At 39.2% G+C, this 14,932-nt stretch overlaps 2 non-coding genes across 2 annotated transcripts; both read right to left on the minus strand.

The window, feature by feature from the left end:
• Positions 1 to 811: 811 nt before the first annotated feature.
• LOC112739581 (small nucleolar RNA R71) lies at positions 812 to 919 on the minus strand. The gene has a single exon (XR_003170513.1). It is a non-coding gene; the product is annotated as a small nucleolar RNA R71 (small nucleolar RNA).
• Positions 920 to 9,495: 8,576 nt separating this feature from the next.
• LOC112738620 (small nucleolar RNA R71) lies at positions 9,496 to 9,603 on the minus strand. Its single transcript, XR_003169570.1, has one exon. It is a non-coding gene; the product is annotated as a small nucleolar RNA R71 (small nucleolar RNA).
• Between the last annotated feature and the right edge of the window lie 5,329 nt (positions 9,604 to 14,932).

Here is a 14,932-nt window from a genome sequence, read left to right on the forward strand (position 1 = left end):
TTTAATTTGATTTCAATTTTAATTTTTGAAATTTAACTTTAAATTTTATTTTTTTAATTTAATTAATTTTCGAAATTCCCTCTCTCTCATCTCCTTCTATTTATTTATTCATCTACTAACACTTCTCTTCCACCCAAAATTCGAACCCCATCTTCCTCTCCGTGTTCGAATTTTACCTCTTCTCCTTCTTACATTCTTCTCTTCTTATACTTGCATAAGGAATCTCTATACTGTGACATAGAGGATTCCATATTTTCTTTTCTGTTTTCTTCTTTTTCATATGAGCAGGAACAAGGATAAGAACATTCTTGTTGAGGCTGATCCTGAACCTGAAAAGACTCTGAAGAGGAAGCTAAGGGAAGCTAAAGCACAACTCTCTGGAGAAAATCTTACAGAAATTTTCGAAAAAGAAGGAGACATGGCCGAAAATAATAACAATGCAAGGAAGATGCTTGGTGGCTTTACTGCACCAAATTCCAATTTACATGGAAGAAGCATCTCAATTCCTGCCATTGGAGCAAACAACTTTGAGTTTAAACCTCAATTAGTTTCTCTGATGCAACAGAACTGCAAGTTTCATGGACTTCCATCCGAAGATCCTTTTCAGTTCTTAACTGAATTCTTGCAGATCTGTGATACTGTTAAGACCAATGGGGTTGATCCCGAGGTCTACAGGCTTATGCTTTTCCCATTTGCTGTAAGAGACAGAGCTAGAATATGGTTGGATTCTCAACCTAAAGATAGCCTGAACTCTTGGGATAAGCTGGTCACGGCCTTCTTAGCCAAGTTCTTTCCTCCTCAAAAGCTTAGCAAGCTTAGAGTAGATGTTCAAACCTTCAAACAAAAGAAAGGTGAGTCCCTATATGAAGCTTGGGAGATATACAAGGAACTGACCAAAAAGTGTCCTTCTGACATGCTTTCAGAATGGACCATCCTGGATATATTCTATGATGGTCTGTCTGAGCTATCAAAGATGTCACTGGACCATTCTGCAAGTGGATCCATTCACCTAAAGAAAACGCCTACAGAAGCTCAAGAACTCATTGACATGGTTGCAAATAACCAGTTCATGTACACTTCTGATAGGAATCCTGTGAGTAATGGGACGCCTCAGAGGAAGGGAGTTCTTGAAATTGATACTCTGAATGCCATATTGGCTCAGAATAAAATATTGACTCAGCAAGTCAATATGATTTCTCAGAGTCTGAATGGAATGCAAGCTGCATCCAACAGTACTCAAGAGGCATCTTCTGAAGAAGAAGCTTATGATCCTGAGAACCCTGCAATAGCAGAGGTGAATTACATGGGTGAACCTTATGGAAACACCTATAATCTCTCATGGAGAAATCATCCAAATTTCTCATGGAAGGATTAACAAAAGCCTCAACAAGGCTTTAATAATGGTGGAAGAAACAGGTTTAGCAATAGCAAGCCTTTTCCATCATCCACTCAGCAATAGACAGAGAGTTCTGAGCAGAATCCATCTAACTTAGCAAAAATAGTCTCTGATCTATCTAAGGCCACTGTAAGTTTCATGAATGAAACACGGTCCTCCATTAGGAATTTGGAGGCACAAGTGGGCCAGCTGAGTAAAAGAGTCACTAAAACTCCTTCTAGTACTCTCCCAAGCAATACAGAAGAGAATCCAAAAAGAGAGTGCAAGGCCATTGATTTAACCATCATGGCCGAACCTACAAGGGAGGGAGAGGACGTGAATCCCAGTGAGGAAGACCTCTTGGGACGCTCAGTGATCAATAAAGAGTTCCTCAATGAGGACCTAAAGGAATCTGAGGCTCATCTAGAGACCATAGAGATTCCATTGAACCTCCTTCTGCCCTTCATGAGCTCCGATGAGTATTCTTCTTCTGAAGAGAATGAGGATGTTACTGAAGAGCAAGTTGCCAAGTACCATGGTACAATCATGAAGCTGAATGCCAAGTTATTTGGTAATGAGACTTGGGAAGATGAACCTCCCTTGCTCATCAATGAACTGAGTGATCTGGATCAACTGACATTGCCTCAGAAGAAACAGGATCCTGGAAAGTTCTTAATACCTTGTACTATAGGCACCATGACCTTTGAGAAGGCTCTATGTGACCTTGGGTCAAGGATAAACCTCATGCCACTCTCTGTAATGGAGAAAGTGGGAATCTTTGAGGTGCAAGCTGCCAGAATCTCATTAGAGATGGCAGACAACTCAAGAAAACAGGCTTATGGACTAGTAGAAGACGTGCTAGTAAAGGTTGAAGGCCTTTACATCCCTGCTGATTTCATAATCCTAGACACTGGGAAGGAAGAGGATGAATTCATCATCCTTGGAAGACCCTTCCTAGCCACAGCAAGAGCTGTAATTGATGTAGACAGAGGAGAGTTAGTCCTTCAACTGAATGAGGACAACCTTGTGTTTAAAACTCAAGGATCTCCTTCTGTAACCATGGAGAGGAAGCATGAAGAGTTTCTCTCACTGCAGAGTCAATCAAAGCCCCCACAGTGAAACTCTAAGTTTGTGTTGGGAGGCCACAACCAAACACTAAGTTTGGTGTTGAACCCCCACATTCAAACTCTAAGTTTGGTGTTGGGAGGTTCCAACCTTGCTCTGATTATCTGTGAGGCTCCATGAGAGCTCACTGTCAAGCTATTGACATTAAAGAAGCGCTTGTTGGGAGGCAACCCAATGTTATTTAATTATATCTATTTTATTTTCTCTTTGTTATTTCATGTTTTATTAGGTTGATGATCATGTGGAGTCACAAAAACTACTGAAAAAATCAAAAACAGAATGAAAAACAGCATTAAAAATAGCACACCCTGGAGGAGAGGCATGCTGGTGTTAAACGCCAGAAATAAGCATCTGTCTGGCGTTTAACGCCAGAAACAAGCACCAAGCTGGCGTTTAATGCCAGAACCAAGCATCTACCTGGCGTTAAACGCCAGAAACAAGCTGCATTTGGGCGTTTAACGCGAGAAACAGGCAGCAGTCTGGCATTAAATGCACAGCAAGGGTGTTTTACACGCCTAATTGGGGCAGGGATGTTAAGTCTTTGACCCCACTTGATCTGTGGATCCCACAGGATCCCCTCAGGATCTGTGGACCCCACAGGATCCCCACTTTTTCTTCTCTCCTCTTCACACCTTTTCATGACTCTCTTCCCCAAAAACCCCACCTACCTTCAAATTCAAACTAATTTCCCTCCCAAACCCAACCCTAATGGCCGAAACTTCACCCTTCCCCCACTCCTATATAAACCCCTCATTCCTTCTTCATTTTCACACAACACAACCCTAAATTCACCCTTGGCCGAAAACACCTCACCCTCCATCTCCTCCATTTTCTTCTTCTTCTACTATTTTTCTTTCTTCTTTTGCTCGGGAGGAGCAAACATTTTAAGTTTGGTGTGGTAAAAAGCATTGCTTTTTGTTTTCCATAACCATCAATGGCACCTAAGGCCAGAGAAACCTCAAGAAAGAGGAAAGGGAAGGCAATTGCTTCCACCTCTGAGCCATAGGAGATGGAGAGATTCATATCAAAGGTCCATCAAGACCACTTTTATGAAGTTGTGGCCAAGAAGAAAGTGATCCCTGAGGTTCCTTTCAAGCTAAAAAAGAATGAGTATCTGGAGATCCGACTTGAGATCCAAAGAAGAGGTTGGGAAGTTCTCACCAACCCCATTCAACAAGTTGGGATCCTAATGGTTCAAGAGTTCTATGCAAACGCATGGATCACTAGGAACCATGATCAAAGTGTGAACCCGAATCCAAAGCATTGGCTTACCATGGTTCGGGGGAAATACTTAGATTTCAGTCCGGAAAATGTAAGGCTGGCGTTCAACTTGCTAATGATGGAAGAGAACGCACGCCCCTACACAAGAAGGGTCAACTTTGATAAAAGGTTGGACCAAGTCCTCATAGACATATGTGAGGAAGGAGCTTAATGGAAAATTGACTCAAGAGGCAAGCCGGTTCAACTAAGAAGGCATGACCTCAAACTAGTGGCTAGGGGATGGCTAGAGTTCATTCAACGCTCAATCATTCCTACTAGTAACCGGTCTGAAGTTACTATAGACCGGGCCATCATGATCCATAGTATCATGATTGGAGAGGAGGTGGAAGTTCATGAGATTATACCTCAAGAACTTTACAAGGTGGCTGACAAGTCCTCCACTTGGGCAAGGTTAGCCTTTCCTCACCTCATATGTCACCTCTGCAATTCGGCTGGAATTGACATAGAGGGAGACATCCTCATTGAAGAGGATAAGCCCATTACTAAGAAAAGGATGGAGCAAACAAGAGATCATGGACCCCAACAAGAGTATGAGGAAATTCCTCACCATGAAATCCCTGAGATGCCTCAGGGGATGCACTTTCCTCCACAAAACTATTGGGAGAAAATCAACACCTCCCTAGGAGAATTAAGTTCCAATATGGGACAACTAAGGGTGGAGCACCAAGAGCATTCCATCATCCTCCATGAAATTAGAGAAGATCAAAGAGCTATGAGGGAGGAGCAACAAAGACAAGGAAGAGACATAGAGAAGCTCAAGAGCATCATTGGTTCTTCAAGAAGAGGAAGACGCCACCCTCACTAAGGTGGACTCATTCCTTAATCTCCTTGTCTATTTATTTTCTGTTTTCGGTTTCCATGCTTCATGTTTAATTATGTTTGTGTCTCTAATATATGATCATTAGTGTCTAAGTGTCTATGCCTTAAAGTTATGAATATGAATCCATCACCTCTCTTAAATGAAAACTGTTCTAAAAACAAAAGAACGAGAAGTACATGGTTTTGAATTCATCCTTGAAGCTAGTTTAATTATTTTGATGTGGTGGCAATACTTTTTGTTTTCTGAATGTATGCTTGAACAGTGCATATGTCTTTTAAAGTTGTTGTTTATGAATATTAAATATGTTGGCTCTTGAAAGAATGATGAAAAGGAGAAATGTTATTTGATAATCTGAAAAATCATAAAAATGATTCTTGAAGCAAGAAAAAGCAGTGAATACAAAAGCTTGCAGAAAAAAAAAAGAGAAAAGAAAAATGGCGAAAAAAAAGAAAGAAAAAGAAAAAGCAAGCAGAAAAAGCCAAAAGCTCTTTAAACCAAAAGGCAAGAGCAAAAAGCCAATAGCCCTTAAAACCAAAAGGCAAGGGTAATAAAAAGGATCCAAGGCTTTGAGCATCAGTGGATAGGAGGGCCTAAAGGAATAAAATCCTGGCCTAAGCGGCTAAACCAAGCTGTTCCTCACCATGTGCTTGTGGCGTGAAGGTGTCAAGTGAAAACTTGAGACTGAGCGGTTAAAGTCAAGGTCCAAAGCAAAAAAAAAAAAAGAGCGTGCTTAAGAGCTCTGGACACCTTTAATTGGGGACTTTAGCAAAGCTGAGTCACAATCTGAAAAGGTTCACCCAGTTTTGTGTATGTGGCATTTATGTATCCGGTGGTAATACTGGAAAACAAAGTGCTTAGGGCCACGGCCAAGACTCATAAAGTAGCTGTGTTCAAGAATCAACATACTGAACTAGGAGAATCAATAACACTATCTGAATTCTAAGTTCCTATAGATGCCAATCATTCTGAACCTCAATGGATAAAGCGAGATGCCAAAACTATTCAAGAGGCAAAAAGCTACAAGTCCCGCTCATCTGATTGGAGCTAAGTTTCATTGATATTTTGGAATTTATAGTATATTCTCTTCTTTTTATCCTATTTAATTTTCAGTTGCTTGGGGACAAGAAACAATTTAAGTTTGGTGTTGTGATGAACGGATAATTTATATGCTTTTTGGCATTGTTTTTACATAGTTTTCAGTATAATTTAGTTAGTTTTTAGTATATTTTTATTAGTTTTTAAATAAAAATCACATTTCTGGACTTTACTATGAGTTTGTGTATTTTTCTATGATTTTAGATATTTTCTGGCTGAAATTGAGGGACTTGAGCAAAAATCAGATTCAGAGGTTGAAGAATGACTGCAGATGCTGTTGGATTCTGACCTCCCTGCACTCAAAGTGGCTTTTATGGAGCTACAGAACTCCAAATGGTGCACTCTCAATTACGTTGAAAAGTAGACATCCAGGGCTTTCCAGAAATATATAATAGTCCATACTTTGCTCAAGTTTAGATGACTCATACTGGCGTTCAACGCCAGTTCCATGCTGCATTCTGGAGTTAAACGCCAGAAACAGGTTGCAAAGTGGAGTTAAACGCCAGAAACTGGTTACAAACTGGCGTTCAATTCCAAGCTAAGCCTCTACACGTGTAAAGCTCAATGCTCAGCCCAAGCACACACCAAGTGGGCCCCGGAAGTGGATTTCTGCATCATTTACTCATTTCAGTAAACCCTAGTAACTAGTTTAGCATAAATAGGACTTTTTACTATTGTATTTACATCTTTTGGATTATCTTCTGATCCTTGGATCACGTTTTGGGGGGGGGGGGGCTGGCCATTCGGCCATGCCTGGACCTTATCACTTATGTATTTTCAACGGTAGAGTTTCTACACTCCATAGATTAAGGTGTGGAGCTCTGCTGTTCCTCATGAATTAATACAAAGTACTACTGTTTTTCTATTCAATTCAAGCTTATTCCTTCTCTAAGATATCCATTCGCACCCAAGAACATGATGAATGTGATGATTATGTGACGCTCATCATCATTCTCACCTATGAACGCGTGCCTGACAAACACTTCCGTTCTACATGCAAACAAGCTAGAATGAGTATCTCTTAGATATCTAATACAGAGGACCGAGTCCGAGATATTAGAATCTTCGTGGTATAAGTTAGAACCCATGGACGGCCATTCTTGAGATCTGGAAAGTCTAAACCTTGTCTGTGGTATTCCGAGTAGGATCTGGGAAGGGATGGCTGTGACGAGCTTCAAACTTGCGAGTGTTGGGCGTAGTGACAGACGCAAAAGGATAGTAAATCCTATTCCAGTATGATCGAGAACCGACAGATGATTAGCCATGCAGTGACAGCGCATTGGACCATTTTCACAGAGAGGATGGGATGTAGCCATTGACAACGGTGATGCCCTACATAAAGCTTGCCATGGAAAGGAGTAGGAATGATTGGATGAAGACAGCAGGAAAGCAGAGGTTCAGAAGAACGAAAGGCATCTCTATACGCTTATTTGAAATTCTCACCAATGAATTACATAAGTATCTCTATCCTAGTTTATATTTCAATTATGTTTTAATTATCAAATCTCCATAACTATCTGAATCCGCCTGACTGAGATTTACAAGGTGACCATAGCTTGCTTCAAGCCGACAATCTCCGTGGGATCGACCCTTACTCACGTAAGGTTTATTACTTGGACGACCCAGTGCACTTGCTGGTTAGTTGTGCGGAATTGTGACAAAGTGTGATTCACGTTTGAGAGCACCAAGCCATTGGCACCATTGTTGAAGATCACGATTTCGTATACCAAGTTTTTGGCGCCGTTGCCGGGGATTGTTCGAGTTTGGACAACTGACGGTTCTTCTTGTTGCTCAGATTAGGTAATTTTTTTTTTAATTTTTAGCTTTTTATTTCTTATTTTCGAAAAATACACATTTTTTTTCTTTTTCGTTTTTCCCAAAATAATTTTTGAAAAAACCAAAAAATTTTTTTATAAAATTATAAAATCAAAAATATTTTTGTGTTTCTTGTTTGAGTCTAGAGTCAAGTTTTAAGTTTGGTGTCAATTGCATCTTTATTTTCGAAAATTTCATGCATTGCATTCTTCATGATCTTCAAGTCGTTCTTGGCCAGTCTTCTATTTTGATCTTCATATTTTCTTGTTTTGTGTCTTTTCTTGTTTTTCATATGCATTCTTGAAACATTAATGTCAAAAGAATAAAAATTTTTAAGTTTGGTGTCTTGCATGTCTTCTTTTCTTGAAAATTTTTCAAAAATAAGTTCTTGGTGTTCATCTTGACATTCAAAGTGTTCTTGGTGTTCATCTTGACATTCATAGTGTTCTTGCATGCATCACATGTTTTGATCCAAAATTTTCATGCATTGAGTCTTTTTGATGTTTTTTTCTTTCATCATTAAAAATTCAAAAAATAAAAAATATCTTTCCCTTATTCTATCATAAAATTTCGAAAATTTGGGTTGACTTTTTCAAAAATTTTTCAAAATTAGTTGTTTCTTATGAGTCAAATCAAATTTTCATTTTTAAAACTCTATCTTTTTCAAATCTTTTTCAAAAAATCAAATCTTTTTCATTTTTCTTTCATAATTTTCGAAAATTTCAAATTGATTTTCAAAAATCTTTTTCTTATTTCTATTTCATATTTTCGAATTTAATACTAACAATTAATGTGATTGATTCAAAAATATTAAGTTGTTACTTGCCTATTAAGAAAGGTTCAATCTTTAAATTTTAAAATCATATCTTTTAGTTTCTTGTTAGTCAAGTAATTAACTTTAATTTTCAAAATCAAATCTTTTTAAATTTCTTTTTCAAATCTTTTTCAAAATAAATTTCAATCACATCTTTTTCAAAATCAATTTCAAAATCTTTTCTAACTTCTTATCTTTTCAAATTTGATCTTCAAATCTTTTTCAATTAACCACTTAACTTTTTGATTGATTCTTATCTTTTTCAAAACTACCTAACTAATTCTCTCTCTCTAATTTTCGAAAATCCCTTCCCTCTTTTTCAAAATTCCCTTTTTTTAACTAATTGTTTTAATTTTTAATTTAATTTGATTTCAATTTTAATTTTTGAAATTTAACTTTAAATTTTATTTTTTTAATTTAATTAATTTTCGAAATTCCCTCTCTCTCATCTCCTTCTATTTATTTATTCATCTACTAACACTTCTCTTCCACCCAAAATTCGAACCCCATCTTCCTCTCCGTGTTCGAATTTTACCTCTTCTCCTTCATACATTCTTCTCTTCTTATACTTGCATAAGGAATCTCTATACTGTGACATAGAGGATTCCATATTTTCTTTTCTGTTTTCTTCTTTTTCATATTAGCAGGAACAAGGATAAGAACATTCTTGTTGAGGCTGATCCTGAAACTGAAAGGACTCTGAAGAGGAAGCTAAGGGAAGCTAAAGCACAACTCTCTGGAGAAAATCTGACAGAAATTTTCGAAATAGAATGAGACATGGCCGAAAATAATAACAATGCAAGGAAAATGCTTGGTGGCTTTACTGCACCAAATTCCAATTTACATGGAAGAAGCATCTCAATTCCTGCCATTGGAGCAAACAACTTTGAGTTTAAACCTCAATTAGTTTCTCTGATGCAACAGAACTGCAAGTTTCATGGACTTCCATCCGAAGATCCTTTTCAGTTCTTAACTGAATTCTTGCAGATCTGTGATATTGTTAAGACCAATGGGGTTGATCCCGAGGTCTACAGGCTTATGCTTTTCCCATTTGCTGTAAGAGACAGAGCTAGAATATGGTTGGATTCTCAACCTAAAGATAGCCTGAACTCTTGGGATAAGCTGGTCACGGCCTTCTTAGCCAAGTTCTTTCCTCCTCAAAAGCTTAGCAAGCTTAGAGTAGATGTTCAAACCTTTAAACAAAAGGAAGGTGAGTCCCTATATGAAGCTTGAGAGAGATACAAGGAACTGACCAAAAAGTGTCCTTCTGACATGCTTTCAGAATGGACCATCCTGGATATATTCTATGATGGTCTGTCTGAGCTATCAAAGATGTCACTGGACCATTCTGCAAGTGGATCCATTCACCTAAAGAAAATGCCTACAGAAGCTCAAGAACTCATTGACATGGTTGCAAATAACCAGTTCATATACACTTCTGATAGGAATCCTGTGAGTAATGGGACGCCTCAGAGGAAGGGAGTTCTTGAAATTGATACTCTGAATGCCATATTGGCTCAGAATAAAATATTGACTCAGCAAGTCAATATGATTTCTCAGAGTCTGAATGGAATGCAAGCTACATCCAACAGTACTCAAGAGGCATCTTCTGAAGAAGAAGCTTATGATCCTGAAAACCCTGCAATAGCAGAGGTGAATTACATGGGTGAACCTTATGGAAACACCTATAATCTCTCATGGAGAAATCATCCAAATTTCTCATGGAAGGATTAACAAAAGCCTCAACAAGGCTTTAATAATGGTGGAAGAAACAGGTTTAGCAATAGCAAGCCTTTTCCATCATCCACTCAGCAATAGACAGAGAGTTCTGAGCAGAATCCATCTAACTTAGCAAAAATAGTCTCTGATCTATCTAAGGCCACTGTAAGTTTCATGAATGAAACACGGTCCTCCATTAGGAATTTGGAGGCACAAGTGGGCCAGCTGAGTAAAAGAGTCACTAAAACTCCTTCTAGTACTCTCCCAAGCAATACAGAAGAGAATCCAAAAAGAGAGTGCAAGGCCATTGATTTAACCATCATGGCCGAACCTACAAGGGAGGGAGAGGACGTGAATCCCAGTGAGGAAGACCTCTTGGGACGCTCAGTGATCAATAAAGAGTCCCTCAATGAGTACCTAAAGGAATCTGAGGCTCATCTAGAGACCATAGAGATTCCATTGAACCTCCTTCTGCCCTTCATGAGCTCCGATGAGTATTCTTCTTCTGAAGAGAATGAGGATGTTACTGAAGAGCAAGTTGCCAAGTACCTTGGTACAATCATGAAGCTGAATACCAAGTTATTTGGTAATGAGACTTGGGAAGATGAACCTCCCTTGCTCATCAATGAACTGAGTGATCTGGATCAACTGACATTGCCTCAGAAGAAACAAGATCCTGGAAAGTTCTTAATACCTTGTACCATAGGCACCATGACCTTTGAGAAGGCTCTATGTGACCTTGGGTCAAGGATAAACCTCATGCCACTCTCTGTAATGGAGAAACTGGGAATCTTTGAGGTGCAAGCTGCCAGAATCTCATTAGAGATGGCAGACAACTCAAGAAAACAAGCTTATGGACTAGTAGAGGACGTGCTAGTAAAGGTTGAAGGCCTTTACATCCCTGCTGATTTCATAATCCTAGACACTGGGAAGGAAGAGGATGAATCCATCATCCTTGGAAGACCCTTCCTAGCCACAGCAAGAGCTATAATTGATGTAGACAGAAGAGAGTTAGTCCTTCAACTGAATGAGGACAACCTTGTGTTTAAAACTCAAGGATCTCCTTCTGTAACCATGGAGAGGAAGCATGAAGAGCTTCTCTCACTGCAGAGTCAACCAAAGCCCCCACAGTGAAACTCTAAGTTTGGTGTTGGGAGGCCACAACCAAACACTAAGTTTGGTGTTGAACCCCCACATTCAAACTCTAAGTTTGGTGTTGGGAGGTTCCAACCTTGCTCTGATTATCTGTGAGGCTCCATGAGAGCTCACTGTCAAGCTATTGACATTAAAGAAGCACTTGTTGGGAGGCAACCCAATGTTATTTAATTATATCTATTTTATTTTCTCTTTGTTATTTCATGTTTTATTAGGTTGATGATCATGTGGAGTCACAAAAACTACTGAAAAAAATCAAAAACAGAATGAAAAATAGCATTAAAAATAGCACACCCTGGAGGAGAGGCATGCTGGTGTTAAACGCCAGAAATAAGCATCTGTCTGGCGTTTAACGCCAGAAACAAGCACCAAGCTGGCGTTTAATGCCAGAACCAAGCATCTAGCTGGCGTTAAACGCCAGAAACAAGCTGCATTTGGGCGTTTAACGCCAGAAACAGGCAGCAGTCTGGCGTTAAACGCACAGCAAGGGTGTTTTACACACCTAATTGGGGCAGGGATGTTAAGTCTTTGACCCCACTTGATCTGTGGATCCCACAGGATCCCCTCAGGATCTGTGGACCCCACAGGATCCCCACTTTTTCTTCTCTCTTCTTCACACCTTTTCATGACTCTCTTCCCCAAAAACCCCACCTACCTTCAAATTCAAACTAATTTCCCTCCCAAACCCAACCCTAATGGCCGAAACTTCACCCTTCCCCCACTCCTATATAAACCCCTCATTCCTTCTTCATTTTTACACAACACAACCCTAAATTCACCCTTGGCCGAAAACACCTCACCCTCCATCTCCTCCATTTTCTTCTTCTTCTACTATTTTTCTTTCTTCTTTTGCTCGGGAGGAGCAAACATTTTAAGTTTGCTGTGGTAAAAAGCATTGCTTTTTGTTTTCCATAACCATCAATGGCACCTAAGGCCAGAGAAAACTCAAGAAAGAGGAAAGGGAAGGCAATTGCTTCCACCTCTGAGCCATAGGAGATGGAGATATTCATCTCAAAGGTCCATCAAGACCACTTTTATGAAGTTGTGGCCAAGAAGAAAGTGATCCCTGAGGTTCCTTTCAAGCTAAAAAAGAATGAGTATCTGGAGATCCGACTTGAGATCCAAAGAAGAGGTTGGGAAGTTCTCACCAACCCCATTCAACAAGTTGGGATCCTAATGGTTCAAGAGTTCTATGCAAATGCATGGATCACTAGGAACCATGATCAAAGTGTGAACCCGAATCCAAAGCATTGGCTTACCATGGTTCGGGGGAAATACTTAGATTTCAGTCCGGAAAATGTAAGGCTGGCGTTCAACTTGCTAATGATGGAAGAGAACGCACGCCCCTACACAAGAAGGGTCAACTTTGATAAAAGGTTGGACCAAGTCCTCATAGACATATGTGAGGAAGGAGCTTAATGGAAAATTGACTCAAGAGGCAAGCCGGTTCAACTAAGAAGGCATGACCTCAAACTAGTAGCTAGGGGATGGCTAGAGTTCATTCAACGCTCAATCATTCCTACTAGTAACCGATCTGAAGTTACTATAGACCGGGCCATCATGATCCATAGTATCATGATTGGAGAGGAGGTGGAAGTTCATGAGATTATACCTCAAGAACTTTACAAGGTGGCTGACAAGTCCTCCACTTGGGCAAGGTTAGCCTTTCCTCACCTCATATGTCACCTCTGCAATTCGGCTGGAATTGACATAGAGGGAGACATCCTCATTGAAGAGGATAAGCCCATCACTAAAAAAAGGATGGAGAAAACAAGAGATCATGGACCTCAACAAGAGTATGAGGAAATTCCTCACCATGAAATCCCTGAGATGCCTCAGGGGATGCACTTTCCTCCACAAAACTATTGGGAGAAAATCAACACCTCCCTAGGAGAATTAAGTTCCAATATGGGACAACTAAGGGTGGGGCACCAAGAGCATTCCATCATCCTCCATGAAATTAGAGAAGATCAAAGAGCTATGAGGGAGGAGCAACAAAGACAAGGAAGAGACATAGAGGAGCTCAAGAGCACCATTGGTTCTTCAAGAAGAGGAAGACGCCACCCTCACTAAGGTGGACTCATTCCTTAATCTCCTTGTCTATTTATTTTCTGTTTTCAGTTTCCATGCTTCATGTTTAATTATGTTTGTGTCTCTACTATATGATCATTAGTGTCTAAGTGTCTATGCCTTAAAGTTATGAATATGAATCCATCACCTCTCTTAAATGAAAACTGTTCTAAAAACAAAAGAACAAGAAGTACATGGTTTTGAATTCATCCTTGAAACTAGTTTAATTATTTTGATGTGGTGGCAATACTTTTTGTTTTCTGAATGTATGCTTGAACAGTGCATATGTCTTTTGAAGTTGTTGTTTATGAATATTAAATATGTTGGCTCTTGAAAGAATGATGAAAAGGAGAAATGTTATTTGATAATCTGAAAAATCATAAAAATGATTCTTGAAGCAAGAAAAAGCAGTGAATACAAAAGCTTGCAGAAAAAAAAAGAGAAAAGAAAAATGGCGAAAAAAAAGAAAGAAAAAGAAAAAGCAAGCAGAAAAAGCCAAAAGCTCTTTAAACCAAAAGGCAAGAGCAAAAAGCCAATAGCCCTTAAAACCAAAAGGCAAGGGTAATAAAAAGGATCCATGGCTTTGAGCATCAGTGGATAGGAGGGCCTAAAGGAATAAAATCCTGGCCTAAGCGGCTAAACCAAGTTGTCCCTCACCATGTGCTTGTGGCGTGAAGGTGTCAAGTGAAAACTTGAGACTGAGCGGTTAAAGTCAAGGTCCAAAGCAAAAAAAAAAAGAGTGTGCTTAAGAACTCTGGACACCTTTAATTGGGGACTTTAGCAAAGCTGAGTCACAATCTGAAAAGGTTCACCCAGTTATGTGTCTGTGGCATTTATGTATCCGGTGGTAATACTGGAAAACAAAGTGCTTAGGGCCACGGCCAAGACTCATAAAGTAGCTGTGTTCAAGAATCAACATACTGAACTAGGAGAATCAATAACACTATCTGAATTCTAAGTTCCTATAGATGCCAATCATTCTGAACCTCAATGGATAAAGCGAGATGCCAAAACTATTCAAGAGGCAAAAAGCTACAAGTCCCGCTCATCTGATTGGAGCTAAGTTTCATTGATATTTTGGAATTTATAGTATATTCTCTTCTTTTTATCCTATTTAATTTTCAGTTGCTTGGGGACAAGCAACAATTTAAGTTTGGTGTTGTGATGAACGGATAATTTATATGCTTTTTGGCATTGTTTTTACATAGTTTTCAGTATAATTTAGTTAGTTTTTAGTATATTTTTATTAGTTTTAAAATAAAAATCACATTTCTGGACTTTACTATGAGTTTGTGTATTTTTCTGTGATTTTAGGTATTTTCTGGCTAAAATTGAGGGACTTGAGCAAAAATCAGATTCAGAGGTTGAAGAATGACTGCAGATGCTGCTGGATTCTGACCTCTCTGCACTCAAAGTGGATTTTATGGAGCTACAGAACTCCAAATGGTGCACTCTCAATTGAGTTGGAAAGTAGACATCCAGGGCTTTCCAGCAATATATAATAGTCCATACTTTGCTCAATTTTAGACGACTCAAACTGGCATTCAACGCCAGTTCCATGCTGCATTCTGGAGTTAAACGCTAGAAACAGGTTGCAAAGTGGAGTTAAACGCCAGAAACAGGTTACAAACTGGCGTTCAATTCCAAGAGAAGCCTCTACACG

The sequence above is a fragment of the Arachis hypogaea genome, chromosome 13, assembly GCF_003086295.3.
Source record: "Arachis hypogaea cultivar Tifrunner chromosome 13, arahy.Tifrunner.gnm2.J5K5, whole genome shotgun sequence".
In the NCBI taxonomy this organism is placed as follows: Eukaryota; Viridiplantae; Streptophyta; class Magnoliopsida; order Fabales; family Fabaceae; genus Arachis; species Arachis hypogaea.